Here is a 20,993-nt window from a genome sequence, read left to right as displayed (position 1 = left end):
AAGCACTGCCCTCACCTTACCCAAGACTAAGCTTTGTCTTGTCGTATCTTCGCATATGACCAAACATCATGTCTTTGCATTTCATGGGCTGAAACATTTCCATTTTGTCCAAGGGCGTCATAGTCCGAAGGCATCATCCTCATAGCCGGAAGACACCATGCCATGGCCTGAGGATCTTTCAATACTGCAAATCACTATTCAAAGGTGTCATGGTTCGGAGGCACCATTTTTATGGCCCGGGGACATCATTTCATGGCCTGCGAATCCCTAGTCACATGATTCATGGCCCCAGACGTCATGGTCTGAGGACATCATCCTCACCGTCCAAAGACAATTGTCATGGTCCAAAGAGATTTTGCATCATGTTTAAATTCTCGCAATAATCCCATATATACTTGCATGAATTGTGTTTAAGTTTTCCAGGTAATCCATGAGGTAACCATTCTCCTAACGGGAGCAATCTTAGCTCCAGTTTCCGTTCAGTTTTCACATCCTGCAATTATTTCAAACGCAGTCAACCACCATCAGTTACCCATTTTCACTTGACAACCATTCAATTGCTCATTTTGAAATACATCCATAACTTCTCATATTCACATTCGTGATTTCGTGCAAATTCATCTGATACTGTCCTACCCCAAAGAACCCTTTCCAAAGCATACGACCGTTCCTATGACAACTCCATCGGTTCAGTTCACCGTTGGATCCAGAACTACACACGACCTGATTTCCGTAACACCAGGGATATGTAGGCAACTCAGAAACCAGGGTTCAGCCTCCATTTTTCAAACCACCCCATTCGATCAAAATCGGTCATCATTTCTTTACCCGGCAACTTTTTTATCATTCCCAGGTAAAAAGGGGCAGTTGTTGATACCCAATATTTTCCTCATATTTTCTAAAAATGCATATAGACTTTCAACATGGCATATTTGTAGCATCATTTAATTTACAAATCTATACAAGTAGTTTCTATAATTTTTCATAATTTTTAAAGCTATAAATCAATTCCTTTCTACATTTTTATTATATAAATATTTAGTAATTATCCCTTCAAATTATTTTGTGATGACTAAATCATCCAAATTTATTGTTTACACCCACATATATATTTTATAACATTTTTTACTTTATGTCACATAATTACATTTGTATTTTTAAGCTCTTTACATAATTTTGTAATAATAGCCTATATGATATACATAATTACAATTATTACATTATTCATGCTAAAATAGCATTTTTATATTTTTTGAAATATTAAATTATTATTTTCAATCATTTTAATTCATAATTAATATTTTATTACTTATTAAATATTTTTATTTAAATAATTTCATGTATTGAATTTATAGCCCAAATTTGGAGCCAATTCCGGACCAATTCAATAGCCCAAATACCCACACCTCAGCCCAATAACGCCCCAGCCCAAACCAAATGACCCTCTTTAAACTAACTCGTTGGATGACCCGCCCCGCCTATTCCTTGATCCTGACCATTGATCTCTCAAGATCAACGGTCTACAATCACCGTATCTTTTTAATTAGCAACCCCCCCCCCCCCCAAAACCCTAACCCATTTCCCCCCTGCCCAGCCGCCTTCACACCCTCTCTCATCTCTCTTCTTCTCTATTAAACCCTAGCCGCCGTAACCCTAACCTTCTCCGATTCCGACTCAAACATGGAATCAATCCATGATCTACTTACCTATTTTGTGATACTCTATCATTATACGCATGTTTATGGTGTTACTTAGTTCTTGCCCTATTTTTGGCAAGAACTACTTCTCAAGAACGAACCGATTTACTTTGATTCTGTGAAGATCTGGACGATCTTTTCTCTATATGCATGTTATATTGAACTATTCTTGCATTATTGGTTCCATTCAAGTCGTCAGTCCCAACTAGGGTTTGAGACTTTCTTTCTTTTTTCTTTACTGATTTTTGATTGATTGATACTTTTCCTTTTCTGTGTTTGACTATTCTTTTCCTTATTTCTGTTTAATCTGCCATGTTTCCCTATTTTCTACTTTATTTTGCTCTAAATCTTACTCTAAATGATTTTTTGTATGATATTTTTCTTATTCTCTGTTTAATCTTCTGTATTCCTTTATTTTTTGTATTATTTGCGTGACAGTTGTTATTCCCTATTGATCTACTCAACCCCTTTGTTCATGCCCTAGAAAAATGATTCTAATTGATTCTAGTATATCTTTCCTTATTTATGTTTGAATAATTTGTTTTCCATGTTTAATTGGTTGATTTCTACACTATATAATCCCCTCCCCTAAAACCCTTTAAACAGACTGGGGAATCTCCTAATCACTGCTATTATTCTCATTGTTCTCCTCTTTCACTTACTCATTCACTCTGTTACACTCGAATATTGTATGAAATTCTGGGCCGACTGAAAGCCAAGGCCATTAAACGGCCTCCTTCAGTGCAAGCACTGCTCGGAGCCCTTCTCGAGACTCTTGTGAACTGTGAAGCATCGGAGATCTGGGATTCTTACTATTAAGCTCTTTACTATTCTTCTGTTTGTATAAGTTTTGCTACTGGTTAGTGCTTCAACCCCTGTAATGTTAATTTTCTTTCTTTCCTTCTGCATACTTATATGTGTTTGAATTATATGAGTATGATTTAGTTTGTGAATCCCTGATATAGCACTATTATGATAATGCTCAATACTATTTTGTCATCCTATGATAGTTGCATGCATGAGATAGTTTACTGCTTTGTCCTTAGTTTGTGTTAGGTTGGTCTGCACTTCTATGTTGGTTCTTTGTTTTCTTCTAGAATCAGTTCTGTACCTCTAGCATCTGAATACGTTTTCAGTTTTGAGATTCAGTGCGTGCCTATTTTGATCTAAATATGACTGTTGTGACTATATATTGTTAGTGATAGAGTTTCTTCATACCTTGCTTTGAATACTACTACAACTCTATTGAAATCTCCCTTTATGAATCATTTAGTGCTGAGTTTTGTGTCTGATTGACTGTTCTTTTGTACTAGCCACAACTATATAGAACACTGCTTTAAGGTTTATTCTAAACATGTTTTCCTTGCTATCCTGATCCCTATCATCACTTAGTATGTTAAGATAAACATTCATTTCTGCCACAACTATGATCTTGCTCCCATGCTAATATGTTTTTCCAGTCCGTTTTTGTTCATTTAATGTCTTGCCTCTTTCAGTGATTATCACAATGTCTAATTACTGATTAGTATGACCCTAAGATGCATGCTTAGCTTAATCCAACCCTCTTAGGTATCAATTGGTTTAATGTCATGAATGATAATCTATGTATATCTTGCAAACTTGTTGCTTCCCCAATTTCTTTCAATATGAGACTATCTATGTGTTGCTTTGCTGTCTTGCTGAACCTGCTGGCCTGCTTGATTAGTTGCTCTGTATGCTTAACTTGGTGTAGTACTTAATTTCTGTCCCTCTATCACTATCCACTCTCCTTATTTGCTACACATGCTATTCTGAATTCTCATTCTTAGCCGGCTGAAAGCCAAGGCTATCTAGGTTTTGTTGTCGACCTCCCTAGTGTGAGCACTGCTCGGGGTCCAATTAAGACTCTTGTGAACTCTGACACACTAGGGCTTGGTCCTAGTCATCCTTTCAACATCCAAAATTGTCCCTAGTACACTATTTCCCTATCATGTATTGTATATCTATATTGGTTGTCCCAAGTGGTGCAACACTTGGCGCTGTGGTTCATTAAATTGGTATGGGCTCTTCTATGGACCCACGATCGTGTATTGAACGTCGCTCTTTGTTGACGGCCCAGTAAGGCTGGGTATTTAGTTATTTTATTTGAGCCTACTATGGGCTTGTTCACTGTTATATAACATTGTTACTTTACTTATTATTGGGCCAGTAATAATCTTTGTATGAACAATTGGGGTTGTTAGTAAAAGGAGATGGGGTAGATTTTAATATTCATATGTGATGGGTAGATAACATGCCTATATGACTTAATGATGTGTTTGCTATATGTGTCATTCACTCTCTATGTACACTATTAGAAATCATGCCATTAGGGAAATCACACACTCACATAACTTCTATGCTATCAAAGCATAAGTGCTTTATTTATTCCCATGCCTACTGCTATGTATCGCTAGACAGCATGCCTATAGGAAATAAATGCCAATAACTATCCTTCAATGTGCATAACTGCACCATGTTCATTCGATATCATGCCTATAAGATATTAATTATTTAATTCGCTATTGCACCTAGAAAACATGCCTACAGGAGCTAAATATAAAAAAAATGGTTCCAATCGCCAATATTTAGAAATCATGCCTATAGGGTATTACTACTCGCTCTAAAGTGCTGCTACTGGACTCTTCAAACGCTGTTTATTACTTAGCCACGCTACTATTAGAAAGTATGAGTAATCCTGAGCATTTCCAATAATTTTTACCATCCCTCATTGTGTAAACCACTTAGAGATCATGCTTATAGGTTGTATTAACTTATAAACTGTAATCTCAATAAATAACTTAGCAGTATCAGATACTCTCAAACTGGTAATTTAGAAATCATACGTCTAAAGTGGCGCCCTGCATCTGAAACTGCTTGCATATTTGGATCAGATCATATAGAAACCATGTCTATAGAGCTTAATGACTTCAATCTTCCTCAATTCTGAAACTGTCTAATGCCCAGCGTAGAAATTTGTTTGCGTGCATTTGTTGTCTAATTGCGGAGGCTAACTTGAGCCTTTAACTATCCTTAAGTGCAGTCCTATTTGTTTTGAATTGTCGCCTAGTTTTGACATTTTTTGAGTAGCCTAAGTAAAGTTTAGAACTACCCAAAATAGAGGTGCAATGCCTCCTGGACCGTAGGTATGGGACGGGTAGTGCACGCATAAGGTACGACTTATAACTGAACTAGTGCACTTTATGTAATAACTTAAAGATAGTAATCAGGTAGCAGGAGATGATTGTCTGTGCCTGCTGAATAATACGAGTAACACCCCAACTTGAGGGAGTTACGAAGTACTATTTATTTGCACGGGGTGATCCTTTAGGCTAAAAAACTTTGGACCCCCATCTTATTCCCCTTTTACATTTGAATCAAGTGTTTGTATTTCCTCAAAGCCTTTTAATAATAAAATTTCTCAAACTTCTTGCTTTCTCTGTCTTTATTTATCCGACTAATTCATATAATTCAAGTTCAGCTGGGATCCATAATTGTGGACCTCGAAGAGTGCCTAACACCTTCTCTTCGAGGTAATTTCGAGCCCTTACCCAATCTCTGGTGATGCAAACTAGTCAAAACCGAGTCATATGCAAATAGGTTCCCTAACGCACCTTAAACCATTAGGTGGTGACTCTCCTATTTTAATACCTCCTTAAAAGAGTTGTCACATGTCGAAACCCGATCTCGCGAGAAAAAGGGGCCCAACACATCCGCCACAACATTGGCTTTCATTGAGGTTCGGAACTTAACCGCTTTTTGAGTCAATTTAGTCAATGGAGAGGCAAGAGTAAAGAACCCCTCCACAAACTTCCTGTAATACCCTCCTAAGCCCAAGAAACTGCGAATCTTGGTGGGCGTTGTAGGTCTAGGCCAATTCTTTACTGCTGAAATCTTTTGAGGATCAACCTTAATTCCTTCTCTAGAGACAACATGACCCAAGAATGTGATAGATTCAAACCAAATTTACACTTTAAAATTTTTGCATACAATTGGTGCTGATGAAGAGTCTGCAAAACTGCCCTGCGATGATCGGCGTGGTCCTCCCAACCTCATGAATATACAAGAATATCATCAATGAACACTATCACAAAGGAGTCGAGGAAAGGCTTGAAACCCCAATTCATATGGTCCATGAAAGTTGCTGGGGCATTTGTTAGCCCAAAGGACATTACCAGATATTCAAAGTGCCCATACACGGTTCTGAAAGCTGTTTTCGGAATATTCTGCTCCCTGATCTTCAATTGGTGGTACCCGGATCGTAAATCAATTTTTGAGAAGTATCTAGCACCCTGTAACTGATCAAACACATCATCTATTCTTGGTAGTGGGTATTTGTTTTTTATCGTGACTTTGTTGAGCTGCCGGTAGTCAATACACATCGCAGTGACCCATCTTTCTTCCTCACAAAGAGGACCGGTGCGCCCCATGGTGACACACTCGGTCGGATGAAACCTTTTCTAACAAATCCTTCAATTGTTCCTTTAGTTCCTTCAATTCTACCTGGTGCCATCCTGTAGGGCAGAATACATATAGGCTACGTGTCTGGCATCACATCAAATCCCAAAATAAATCTCCCTGTCTGGCGGAATCCTAGGGAGCTCATCAGGAAAGACCTCTGGAAATTCATTCACAACTGGCACAGATTCGAGTGTAGGCACCTCAGCGTTGGTGTCCGTAACCCGGACCAAATGATAGATACACCCCTTGTTAATCATCTTCGTGGCCTTAAGGTAAGAAATAAACCTACCCTTCGGCACCACATTATCCCTCTTTCACTTAACAACTAGCTCATTAGGAAATTCAAACCTCACAGTCCTAGCTCGGCAATCGAACTTCGCAAAACATGAATAAAGCCAATCCACTCCCATAATTACATCAAAATCAACCATACCAATTCAATGAGATCGGCCACGGTGTCCGACCATGCACCGTGACAACACAACCCCTATAAACGCGTGCGGTCATAATAAACTCGCCAACCGGAGTAGATACAGAGAACGGCTCAGGAAGATGTTCCGGTTCTATCCCAAATTCCATAGCAACATAAGAGGTAACATAGGATAAGGTGGAACATGGATCAATAAGAGCATATACATCATGAGTTTGGACAGTCAATATACCTGTGATAACAATTGGAGAAGCCTCTGCATTTTGGGGACCACTCATAGCATAGAAACAGCTGGGTCCTCCTGAATTCTGCGCACCATGCCATGCTGGTGCTGGAGTGCCTCGTGTTGGATGGGGTACTAAAGATGTAGCATCTGCAAAACTGGATGGATGTGATATGCCCCTGCCGCACCCTGGCGGGATGAATGGCACTCCCTCTGAATATGACCCCTCAATCCACAGCCGTAACATATAGGTAAGTCCATGTACCAGCTCCCCGAGTGTATCTTCTAACACCTATGGCATGGGGGCCTCCACTGCTGCGGGAATCTCCCTCCTGATCGGCCCTGATGGTGGGGTCTCTTGCTGCCCTGATTGGGTCTGAAGTGACTCCCCTGCTGCTGACTGTTCCCCGCTGGCGGTGCACTGGCTGAAGACTGATCATGAGACTGGGTTGGAATTGGGTGAACCCCTGCTGTTGACCCTCCCCTGAAGACTCCCCTACTGCTGACCTTCCCCTAAAAGATGATCTTCCCACACCAAATGACTCTCCAAAGTTGCCCGCGGACCGGGCCTTGCTGATACCCTCTCGCTCCCTTCTACTCTTCAACTTACGGTCCTCTGTAGCTTGAACAAATGCTACCTTCTTCCCATAATTCATGTCTGAATTGAAGGCAGTTGTAGCGGCCTCATTGATAACCAAGGGGCTAAGTTCGTGCACAAACAGGCGCACTATATTCTCCATAGTAGGCAACATGTGAATAGAATATTTTGACAGGCGCGCGAACTCCATGTGATACTTCCACACACTCTTACTCCCTGGCTTAAGATTCTCAAACTCTGTGGCACGGGCTGCCCTAGTCTCGGTAGGCAAGCAATGGTCTATAAAGGCATCAACAAACTCACTCCACCTCGCTGGAGGGCTCCCCTCCTCCCGAAAGTCCTCCCACAACTCAAACCAAGAATATGCCACCCCTTTCAGGCGGTAGGCGGCCAACTCCACTCCCTCCGTCTCAGTAGCGCGCATAACCCGGAGAGTCTTATGCATCTCATCAATGAAGTCCTATGAGTTTTTCTCGGGATTAGTACCCATGAACATCGGAGGATCCAACTGAAGAAACATGTTCACCCTGGAACTACTAGAATCCTCTTGTTGGCTAGACGAAGTGGGTGCAGCATTTGATCTATGGGCTTGAGAATCCACTATCTGTTAGCATCTCAATAGCTCCCCTAAGATCCCCATCAGAAATACCATAACCGGAAGCTGGGGCTGGAGGTGGAACCGGAATATCGGTTGGAGGAACTGTTGCACCCTCAGTAGGTGCAGGAACTGGTGTGGCCTGAACAGGTGTAGTGGAATCAGGTAGTGTAGCAGTCGGGGGATTATCCTCACCCCTCGGGTATTCACCCGCCTCACCAAGTAAAGGGCCAGCTGCCACTCCTAAGGTGGCATTGGCTCCTTGGCCAGTTCCTCCTCTCTTTTTAGGTGCCATGTACTGAATGTTTAAGTAATGCACAAGTTAGAGGAGGAACAGTTGCACCTTTAGTTTTATCGCATGATCCAGAATATCAATGAAGGGTATCGTTCCTAAATATCTGAGTAGCCTCCAACTTATAGATGTGGTCGACAACACACCGATAAGAAGGACTCTACAAGATACGGCTCCGAGACATCCTAGGATACTTTAAAACTTTAGGCTCTGATACCAAGTTTGTCACGCCCCAACCTCAGGAAGCGATACAGGCACTCAACCGAGTGATCCCGGCCGAGCAAGCCTATTAGATACTTTCTACCCAACTCACCCATGATCAAGAAAAGACACGATTTCATTAATTAGATGGAAGGAAGTTCATACATACAACATTAAACCGTTTCATTAGCTATTTAGCCTTTTTGTCTCAAAATACACAGATTTTATAGTCTGAGTGGAACAAGTGATCAAACACAACATATACTTGTTTGACACTCCCAACACCCCATATACAAGCCACATAGTATCTACGGAGCCTCTAAAGATACAAAAGAGAGTAAAGATGGTGCCGATAATAAGGCCCCGACTATACCTCAAAAAGTGACCACAATATAAACAAAAGGTACAATACATGACCCCGGAATGAAATGGGGCTCACCGAGTCCGTTGAGGAGAGGATGCAGCACTACCTGTGATCAACACTGTCTGCTATGTAACCATATGCATCCATTTAAAGATGCAGCGCCCCCTGCAAAAGGGACGTTAGTACCGTCGAATAGCACTAGTATGTAAAGCTAAACACCAACTCTATAGAATGAATAATAATACAAGAGGAACAGTGAAGAATTCAATAAGGCTTTAAATAATATTAAAACAACAAGTTAAGGATCATATACGTTTTCAAGTCAATTTCCATATTATTTGGTTGGGTGATCTTTAGCTCCGATATTCCACAATTCACAATACCTTTGTATTATTACACGGAGTCCGATCTCGACCCGATCGGCTAGGTCGTCTCATTTGAGACATTACCAAAATTTTATTATAATTTCCAACACAGTACCACCATGTGTGCGGCATGGCGTCCGACCACGGCCCGATAGGCTAGGCCATCTCATTTGAGACATTACCACAATTTTATCCACAATACCACCGTGTTCTTACACGGAGTCCGATCTCGGCCCGATCGGCTAGGCCATCTCATTTGAGACATTACCTCTTTCAGCCAATCATCTCACATCGAACTTCTTTCATATACTTTCAGTTCATTGGCACTAGTGATTACGATTACAAAGTCATTCTTGGCGCTTGGCCGTATTTCATAGTTCCAGTCCCCTTTTTCCACATTCAAATATCATTAACATTATCCACAACAATAAGTCTTCCTATTCAAGACATTAAATTCACATATGAGCAAATTTGGGAATCTTGGGCACATAGAGGCTTTTCATACAATTTGGCATTACAACATTTATTCGTTCTTGACATGAAGTATCAACATTTCTAACACATATTCCACATTTTGAACACATCCGCAAATGGAAAGATGACATGATGAAGCATTTAGAATATATATCCTTCAACACAAACACATTAGGAATAGCCAATTCTATAATGATCAGTTTGGGACTTACACCAATTACATGAACACCATGGGATTTAATTCCAAGAAGGGGTTTAGCCAACATACCTCAATTGAGCTTCTTAGACTCTAATATGATCCGTAATTCTTAGCAACTTCAATCTATTTTAGAAATATAACAAGTTGAACCAAAAATTAGGAAGATGATCATGGTTTTAGCTCATTTGAACATTTTATCAAATACTAGGTGTGCATTAAGGTTCTAAGGCTCTTTTGTGGAAGATTCCATCATTTCCCAACCCACTCTCTACAATTGTTAGCTCACAACTTTCCCACATACTTCAAGGATATATGCATGCAAGACAACAACCCCCACACCCAATAATTGCCTCTCTAATTACCCTATTTTTGCAAAATTTCGAAATTGAGAGCTAGGACATAGATTCTTACCTTTAGGATGAAGACTTCCTTTGTTAATCCTCAATGATTGAGTAAGAATTGATGGATAATGGTTAAAGATTGCTCCCCCGCTCTAATAACTCTCCCTCTCACTCTAAAATATCATAAATGTGCTCAAAATGGTCTATAGGTGTGTTTTAACGAAATTGGGTTGGGTTTGAAAACCCCAAAAATGAAGCTCCGAAATAGGTTCTGCGGTCGCATATGCGACCGCATAATGGTTATGTGATCCGCGAAATGACCACGAAATTGGGGTGCCAAAACTGGGAAAACAATTGACCTGGTTTGCGGTCACTATACGGCCCACAGACCTGTTCTGCGGTCGCATAATGCACCGCAGTACGATTTTGCAGTCGCATAGTGCACCACAGAACCTCCCTCCGAGAAATCCCAAGGTGGGATATGCAACAAGAATGCAGCCCGCAAAACGGTTATGCCATCGCATAATGGCCGCGAAATTGATATAAAAAATGCCACAAAAACCTAGCCCACTATGCAGCCCACAGAGTGGTTCTACGGCTGCAGAATGGGTCGTAGAAATGCGTACTTCTACCCAACGTTTTCCTTCAACTCCCCAACGGAAATCGAGTTTTATTTTTTTTTGGAAAACTTTTACGAGGCCTTACAGCTTATGTATTTCTTTAGCCATAGAATCAAGTTGTACCTGCACAAATGTATTAGCATCAACCTGGTGAACAATAGTTGATCTTATTCTTTCAGCACTCTCAGAAGGCCACTGATTTGCATCTTCAGACAACTCATCAAGAATTGTGACTATCTCCTCTAGAGTCTTCTTCATCAACGAACCTCCAGTTGCATTGCTCAATACTCTACGTGAGGCTGGTTTCAATCCATCCCAAAAGTCCTGGAGTTGCATCCAGAGTTCAATTTCGCTATGTTGACACTTCCTTACTATTTCCTTAAACCTCTCCCAAGCTTCAAACACAGTCTCAATATCTTTTTAGCAGAAGTTATGGATTTCTCTTCTAAACTTGCCCGTCTTAGCTGATGAGAAATATTTATCAAGAAATTTTCTGGTCATCTCATCCCAAGTTTGAATCGATCCATTAGGTAAGCTTTGAAGCCACTGCTTTGCATCATCTTTGAGTATGAAGGGGAATGCCCTTAAGTAAACTGCATCTTGTGACACACCATTGTATTGAAAGGTGTTCATAATCTCCTCCAAGTCCATTAGATGGTTGTTTGGATCTTCGTTCATCTTCCCTTTAAAGACGCAACAATTTTTGTTTGGAGTAATCCTTGCTTCAACTCGAAATTATTAGCTGCAATTAGAGGTGGTCAAACACTGGATAAACCTTGATTATAGACCGGTCTAGCATAATCGCCAAGTGGCCTCCCAGTCAAGGGTTGATGTTGATTAAGTCTGAGACCCCTCTATTCTTCATAGATGTTCTGCGCACTTATAATAGTTGCTTCCTCAACATCCCGTGCAGCTTGTTCTCTTAGTTGGGTTGCTTCTCTCGCAGCCAAATCCACATTATCTTCACCGTTTGCCTTTTTATTTTTTCCTCCGGCCGTAGAGGAACGTCTTCTTTTTGTTTGCTTGTTCTCCGAATGGGGACTCCGAGAAGAAGCACTTGCACCAAAAGCAGGTCCGGAGACACCTGTTTGTGTAGAAGCTTCCTGCAGCAGCCTCGTCGTGTCAGCAGGCATAGCGAAAACGTCCTCCTCGGGGACGACAACGGAGCCCTGGGGTAGACCTGAATTCAATAGGAGATAAAGGTTAATCAACTTCCTTATACGAAAGGTAAAAACAAGATGAGTACAAATTACCATTATTTTAGGCCTTCCACCCATATTTAAGAGCCAGTTCTTTCCACGTGCGGGTCTCGGACATAGTAACATCCAAAATTTCCTAGACCCACTGGTCCAAGCCTTCAACCTTAGGTGGTACCCACCGAGTCATTGAAATAAATGAAAGAAGAAGGGTCAATAACAATATGGGATGATCTTTAATGGAAGAAAAGATAAATGGTGAACTTACGAGTGCGGTTCCATAATTCCGGAAAGGATGAAGCCACGGCCGAAATGATGTCACTGGTGGTGACTACAACGAACCGTTCCATCCACCCATGGTCATTTTTATCATCCATGCAGGATAGCCGAGCATGGTGGCCACGCTTACTGAAATTTATCATTCCCTCGCTGAAAGTCTTGGGGGAATAAAGGTTCATTAATTGAGCTAGAGTTAGCTCCTCTCCCATCTCCTGGCAAAGACACCAAAGACAAGCGACTGTCATCCACACTCAAGGACTTAGTTGTGCCAGGAATACCTGGTAGATGCAAAACTCCATGATGATGGATTCAAGCTCTTTACTCAAAGAGAATGGACCTAGAGTGAAGGGATACATATAAAAATATGTAAAACCCTTCTTGGGTAAGGTTATCCGCTCCGCCAAGTCAGGAGTCATAATGCCTAAATCTTGAAAATGGCAGTCTTCCTTCACAGTAGGAATACTGGAAAGACGGATGGAAGAAGGGTATATGCTAATGACCTACGTACGAGGGTGAGCGGAAGGATACTTCTCTTCGAAGTCCTTAGTTGTGACAAGACTCTTTGGGATGATGGATCTCACTGTAGGAGGAGCAGCATCATCAGCTTTGTAAGGCCCCGTAAAAATTTCTTAATGATTTAAGATTTTAAAGTGCGCCAATGGTATTTGGGAATAACATATTTGAGTATTAAAGGAGACCTATGGGATAGATCCACATTATTTTGAATTGATAATGTATGTTTAAGGTGTGTTGGAACATACTACGGAGTTTTGTGAATGGAAAGAACTTGTGTGGAACAAGTTGGATACATTAAGTGGAAAGGATGTGTTAATTAGCACAAGACACGACTTCAAATGAATATAGCTTGTCACGGGCCCAAATCCTTACATTGGGTAGCGGCACCTGCTCGCCCGTGCGGCGCCTGCAGTTCCCCTCGCTGCAGGCCAGCCTGTTTCCTATCCCAGGATTCCCAAGCACGATCCTGTGCCTGTTGGTGGGACTCACCCATAGGCTTGCCCCAACTTGTGCCTCCCGTAAGATGTCTAGTCCCTTGGCCCTAGACATGTCGTGGCGCTTCATCTTAGGATCACTATCCATGCACGCCCTGGGGGATTGGCTTAGGACATGTCTTGTCCCTCGCCCAAAACTGAGCATCACTCCCGCGTGCACAGCCCAATCCTCAAGCTCGACACTCACCTAGTGCATCCATGACTAGCTCGTGCCTCGCCCGAGTAAGGCAACCTTTAGCCCTTGGCCATTTTCATATGTGTACTTCATGCCATGCCCAAACATTGCCCTCGCGACATGCTTCCATCCTGAATAGTGCAGTGTCGCCCCACAACTGCACCTTTAGGCCAATGGACCCTTGCTTGCATGGTTAAACCCAAGCCATGCTCACAAGTCGACACATGATGCCCCTATGACAGGTGCGTCAAGTATCCAATTGGCTTAGAGGTCTCGTTCCAACATTCGGCAGCCCGCGGAGCTGGCCGTTCCACACATTGAGCCTCCAGCACCACTTTGATGCCCAACGCTAGCCCGAAGGCATTGCGCCACCCATAGAGTTTCCATAACTCGTATGGGTACCTTTGACACTCCTTTAATTCATCTAGACAGGCCCTTGAGGTTTCCCCCAAGGTAGCTCGTTCTATATAGCTCGATGGCAGCATGTATGGGGGAGGCAGGTCAGAGCTTTCATCACCTATACACAGTTCTACGTCAAACCATCAGAAGGATCGTTTCTCACCAGTTCTTGGCCGAAATCACAACTCCAAATTGCGAGTTGTGACATCCTCCCACACTCATAATGTCATCGTCGCCGATGACACATCATGGCTTAAGACATCCCGGAGTCTACCCCCTCAAGTATGCCCATTTCAGCTCCCTTTGTCCTGTGGGTTGGACTTTCTCGAAGTCCTTTCTCAAAAGGAGTCGTGCCCTATGCACTTCTCCCCCAAGTATCTTCCAAGCGAGCCTCTGCACTTCACCTCCTTTTGGTGTTCACTTGGAAAGTTCCTCCGCACATGCACCCTCTGGTGTCTAACTTTGTGATTGACCCACACTAGTCAATCACACCATGACCCTCACGGGCCTTCATGTCCGTCTGAAGCTTTCCTTCACAGGTTAGCACATCAATGTGCTCTTTTGACGTCGCTCTCGTAGCCTTTCGCTCCCGTAGCATTAAGACCCCCTCTTGGCATAGCTCCCGTAGCATTCCGCTCCTGTAGCTTTTAATTGCCCTCACTACCTTGAAGATGTGTTCGCTTCCAGACCCACGACTTCGCCCATATGCCTCTTGCATAGGAAGGATCCTCCCATACTCAATGTGGAGGATACATCTTAGCTCTGTCGTCCCACTTGGCATTCGGCCAGCACTTGGGATGACCTTTAGTGAGTACTACATTCCCAAAGTCATAGCATCGCCGCATTTCCGAACAAAGCTCTTTGTTTTCCAGTTGTCACTTCCTCAGCAAGTAGCCAATGCTCCCGATAGTACTTCAATACTCGCCCTATAGACAGACGCCCTCTTGGCCCTGCTAGCACGGCTTCCCGATTTGGTGTGCCTCGCACCTGGACACTCACGGTCCCCGATCATTCAACGTACCTCTTTCTAGAATGACACCTTCTAACTTGGAAATCCGCCCAGTTCTGAAGCTTTGCTATACCCTCGAATCCGTTTCCTCACCTTGGCAATGCCCTCAGGCAGCTCACAAGTCTATCCCGAAGGAAAGACACTCAACTTGATGCGTTGCACGCATCCTTGGCAAGATCTCCGCTATGATCATGCCCAAGTTTATAGTCCATGGCTCCCACTCTTCGCAATATGGTTGCACGACCTGGCAAACATGGATTTCTCTTGGCCATCCGACTCATCAGCATATCACCTCATTCAGTAGCACCTTAGACTCACGAAAGACAATGGAATCACCAATGTCTTTCGTCGACCATCAGTATCGGGTTCTTAATCTTTGGTGGCATATGAACATCAATCTCTTCTTTGAGGTGATCTCTGCACTGACATATAAAATGCACTCGCCATATCCACCATTTGCCTTGACATTGTGCCATGGCATAGTATGGCCTTAATCAGCTCTGATACCAAGTGTCACGGGCCCAAATCCTTACATTGGATAGCGGCACCTGCTCGCCCGTGCGGCGCCTGTAGTTCCCCTCACTGCAGAACAGCCTGTTTCCTATCCCAGGATTCCCAAGCACGATCCTGTGCCTGTTGGTGGGACTCGCTCGTAGGCTTGCCCCAACTTGTGCCGCCAGTAAGATGTTTAGGCCATTGGCCCTAGACATGTCGTGGCGCTTCATCTTAGGATCACTATCCATGCACGCCCTAGGGGATTGGCTTAGGACATGCCTTGTCCCTCGCCCAAGACTGAGCATCGCTCCCACGTCCACAGCTCAATCCTTAAGCTTGACACTCGCCTAGTGCATCTGCGACTAGATCGTGCCTCGCCTGAGTAAGGCAACCTTTAGCACTTGGCCATTGTCATGCGCGTCCTTCGTGCCATGCCCATACATTGCCCTCGCGACACGCTTCCATCCCGAATAGTGCAGTGTCGCCCCACAACTGCACCTTTAAGCCAACGGACCCTTGCTTGCATGGTTAAACCCAAGTCATGCTCACAAGTCAACACATGATGCCCCTATGACAAGTGCGTCAAGTATCCAATCAGCATCGAGGTCTCGTTCTAATATTCGGCAGCCCGTGGGGCTGGCTTTCCCACACATCAAGCCTCCAGCACCACTTTGATGCCCAACGCTAGCCCGAAGGCTTTGCGCCGCCCATAGAGCTTCCCTAACTCGTATGGGTATATCCGCCCATAGGCCCTTGAGGTTGCCCCCAAGGTAACTCGTTCTATACGGCTCGGTGGCAGCACGTATGGAGGAGGCAGGTCGGAGCTTTCATCACCTATACACCCCTTATATATGCTTAAAATTAAAAAGCCGAAGTTGCCCGAGTAGACTGTTCTACGTCAGACCATCAGAAGGACCTTTTCTCACCAGTTCTTGGCCGAAATCACAACTCCAAATTGCGAGTTATGACATAGCTCCCCCAATATAATGACTTAGGTGGTGATCTACCTATTAAATTAAAGTCCTTTGAGTCTAGTTTCCAACGCATCAAACCGTTCATCATTTGGATATTTCTACAGAAAGTTATGGCCATTTACCAAACTTGTGCCATATGCGCGACCAGATGCACGGCCGCGCATATTAGAGGGTATTCTACCTCAGGTGCGCCACCGGTGCACGACCAGGTGCGCGATCGCGCATGTAGGAGCCCATTTAATATCCCCCAAGGCCGGGTAGAGAGAGGGGTTAAGTCATTTTTGAGCTAAAACCTGATATCTTTAGAGAGAAGTGAGAGTGTTCTAGAGAGAGGAAGAAGCTCAAGTGTTTTGTTCATCAAGATCTTGTTCAAGCCTTGAAATCCAACAAGGAAATCTCACAATATCTTCACTCAAGAGATTGGGATTGCTAGAATTTCCAGAACGTTGTAGTAATTTAAGGAAAGCTCAAAGTGAGGTATGTTGGCTAAACTACTCTCTTAGAATTGAATTCCATGATGTTCCCGTAAGTTTCAAGTATGGTTGTCTCATGTTCCTTATTATATGTTCCGAGATGTTCCCAATAAATTTGATTGTCCCGAATAATCAAAGTGTCGAGAATTATGTATTCAAAACGTGTTACGAATGTTCCAATCACATTATGTTATCCTTTGGAAATGTCTTTAAGAATGATATGTGTATTAAAATTCTATGTCTTTGAGTCATGTTTCAAATGAAGGTTATGATGCCAAATTGTGTGAGAAAATCTCAATATGCTTAAGACTCTTAATCGCTCATATGTGTAGCTAAAGTCTTGATTGGAAATGTCTTATCGTTGATAATCTATAAAGATGGTTGGAAGTGAAATAAGTGAGTTGGAGGTATCAAGTGTGGCCAACGTGCCAAGGATGAAAATTATACTTGTGGCCAATGGTGCCAATGAAATAAAATGATGTAAGAAAGGTTATGAAATGAGCTTTGATTCAACTATTCCGAAATTGACTTCTAAAATATAATTTCCTGAAAGCTTATGAACTCAAGTGATACCCATATGTGGCTGTTTTAACTAATGTTGTGCTTTGTAAGTAGTTTCGATGTGTTTTGCATTCTTACATATTCGTGAGTTGAAATTGTGTATTGCCCTTTTTTGGGGAAAAGTATTTCAAAAATAAATGATGTGTCACTTATTTATGATTTTAACTTGTGCTTCGATTGTCAATCATTTTATTCCATTTCTCGGAAAGAAGTCCATTGTGTTTAAAGCCTTCATTACTAATGAACCTAAAGTTGCGATTTTCGAAATATTCTATTTGTTGATATTTATGATGATAATACATGAAAAGGAAGAAATGAAAGTGTGGAATACGAAATACGGCCATTGTGCCATGAATGAAGAATCATATGTATGGCCAAGAGAGCCAATGAAATAATGATGTTGAAAGTTGTTGAAAGTGCCAATGAGGCTATATACGGTATGAAAGGTTATGAGGTAAATGCATTTGTATTGTTGTTTCCTTCGTAAGCAAATCAAAAATACTTTTTGGACTATCGATAGTCACCGAGGAAGGGTAGGTTGAAATTACCTAACCCCGAAACTGCATGTGCCGGTGTAGGAATGGATTGTAATTATTCCCCTTATTTGGGATGAGATTGATGTGATAAAATTTTTTTCCTTAATTGGGATGAGATGATTGATAGAAAAGGATGATGTCGATCCATACGGTATTATGGTGAGACAGCCTAGCCGATCGGGTCGCGATCGGACACCATACCTGATAACAACACGATAGGGGTCCAAGAATTACTAAAGAAAATCAAGAAACGTGCGGAAGCTAAAAGAATATAAAGAAACAAAAAAAACAACGGAAAATTAAAGATAGATTGAATTCAAGAAAGAGTTTCTTGAATTCAAGAAGTCTATTCTTGAAGTTGAATCCTAACAACAACAATTAGCTAACAAAGAACTAATCGCCTTTGGTAGAGAATTAAAAATAAGAGATAGATTGTGAAACCCCGATCCTTTAGAATAACAAGAACAACAATATGCCTAAACTTATCACCTTTCTTGAATACCTAGAAGTGATCTAAGATTTCGAAAGATTTTAATCTTACCACCTTAAGTTGAGTCTTGAAGGTTGAAGAATAAATCCAAGAGTAGCCACACACAAGAGTGCAAGAAAAACCTCACAATTTTTATTAATATTGTCTATAATCATCTAAAATCTAAAAACAAAGAAGACACCCCTTTATATAGAGAGGGGGTCACGAAATTCCTACCTAAAAATAAGGAAATAAAGTCCTAAACTACTTTGGACAACAAGTCCAAATACCTTAGGAAAAGTTACACTAGAAACAAAAACCAAGTCAATTTTAGAAAGTAACTCCAACAATCTTAGGAAAAGGAAAACATAACCTTAACTACCTAGGAAAGCAATAAATCTAGTAGAAAAATATATGGAAATAAGTTAAAACCAATCTTGGAAGTCCCAAACCAATCATGGATAGGATCTTGAAAATCTTGAAGGCAACTTGCAAGCAACTTGGCACCAACTTGTACCCCATCACGCCTATTGAACCTTTCTTGGGCAGTAAGTAAGTCCTTTTTATGTTATAAAAATGTGTCTTCATGTAGGACTTATTGGGATGCAAGTTTGGACACATGTTTAGGTGCCAAATAGGTCCAATAGTGGCCTGATTTGGACCTTCTTCAGAAGATGTCTCTTGGGATCTAATCCACCTCTTCTTGGACATGAATTTGTACCATAAAATAATTATAATACCTAGACAACTCATATCCTTTATCCTTGAGCTCTCCATCCCAATTAACAACTTCTTTATTTGCACTTGAAGTCTAATGACCTTAATTTGCAACTCTTTAGCTTGACATCTTGTTAAAGGCCCTCTTTGAGATTCTAGAGCTTCATTCTTGTCCTTGAATAGATTTGAGCTTCCTAGGATGATATCAATACCGCAACATGGTGGTGATTATACTGGAAATTGTAATTAAAATTGTGATTGTGGTTGATGTCTTTAATGAGATGGCCTAGTCGATCGGGTCGTGATCGGACTCCGTGCTAAAAGTACAGTGGTATTGGTATTGAGAGGGATGGTGGTTGATGTCTCTAATGAGATGGCCTAGCCGATCGGGTCGTGATCGTACTCCGTGCTAAAAGTATGGTGGTATTGGTATTGTGAATATTGGTATTGTGAATATTGGAATTGCGAACAGTGGTATATTGGTGCTAAAGATCTCCCAACCAAAACTAATATTATCTTCGTATTTTGGAAATTAATATGTTTTAACTTGAAAATTGGATATCATTGATTGTTGATTGTTGTTTCCATGATTTTCCCTTTTATGTTGGCATTCTATTTAAAAAGAGGACAGTTAGCTTTACATACTAGTACTATTCCATATGTACTAACGTGCCTTTTGTCGGGGGTGCTGCATCTTCAAAGGATGCAGATGGTTCATCAGCAGGCAGCTTTGGTCTTCGTTAGCAGTCACTCTCTATTTAGTAGGTTTTGGTGAGCCCTACTCTACTCGGGGCCTGATGTCATTTGAGTTGTACATTGTATTTTAAGGTATAGCTGGGGCCTTGTTTCCGACACTTCCACACTACTCTTTTGTTGTACTTAGAGGCTCCGTAGACAGGTTGTGGGTGGTGTTTGATATGGGGAATTGAACTAGAGATGTTGGTATTTCGAAAATATGTTTTTTCATTATATCTATAAACTTGTAATAATTTAAAATTATGAATGAAGCTGCTAATGGAAATAAAATAGGAGTTGTTAATAAAATCTTTTAAGTGTTTGATTAATGGTGTGCATCTCCTCTTTATTCATCGATGAGTTTTGGTAGAAGGAAATCTAACAGGCTTGCTCGGCCGGGTTCACTCGGTTGAGCATCGTTTGCGCTCCCCGGGTTTGGGGCGTGATATACTTGGTATCAGAGCCTAAGGTTTTAAAGTGTCCTAGGATGTCTCGGAGCCATGTGTAGTAGAGTCCTTCTTATCGGTGTGTTGTCGACCACATCTATAATGAGGAGGCTACTTGGACATTTAGGAACTTCACACTTCTTTGGTACTCCAAATCGTGCGATAGTGCTAAAGATAGGAAGCTAATTTCCTCGTCATATCTCATTTTCCATATGAGTAACCCGGGGGTTCGAGGAAGCGGGGAGGGAATGAAAGAACCAGTTGCTAGGGGAAGTGTCCTTATCTCTATTAATGTTACCGCACCACCGGATTATGTGGTGAGAGCACCTGAGAAATGAACGAGGATTGTTGGCACCAATAAGCTAAAATGTTTGATATTTAAGAAGCACCACTCAGGTTCATGTTGGATGATTCTTGAAATATGTTATGGTTGTGGAAAAGGGAGCACAAGAAGAATAAATGCCCCTATGTTGGATACACCCATCCCGGTCTGCCTGATATGCGGGCGGGAACATTTTGCGTCATGTTCTGAGTATGCTCAGAAGCGTGTTAGAGGTGGTAGATTTGGGCAATTCCAAAAGTCCATACAACGAGCTGTTGCATAGATTGTTAATCCCATCACGGGATCCTGGAGGAAGGAT

Source organism: Nicotiana tabacum, chromosome 17, assembly GCF_000715075.1.
Source record: "Nicotiana tabacum cultivar K326 chromosome 17, ASM71507v2, whole genome shotgun sequence".
NCBI classification, from domain to species: Eukaryota; Viridiplantae; Streptophyta; class Magnoliopsida; order Solanales; family Solanaceae; genus Nicotiana; species Nicotiana tabacum.
Note: the sequence above shows the minus strand (reverse complement) of the source record.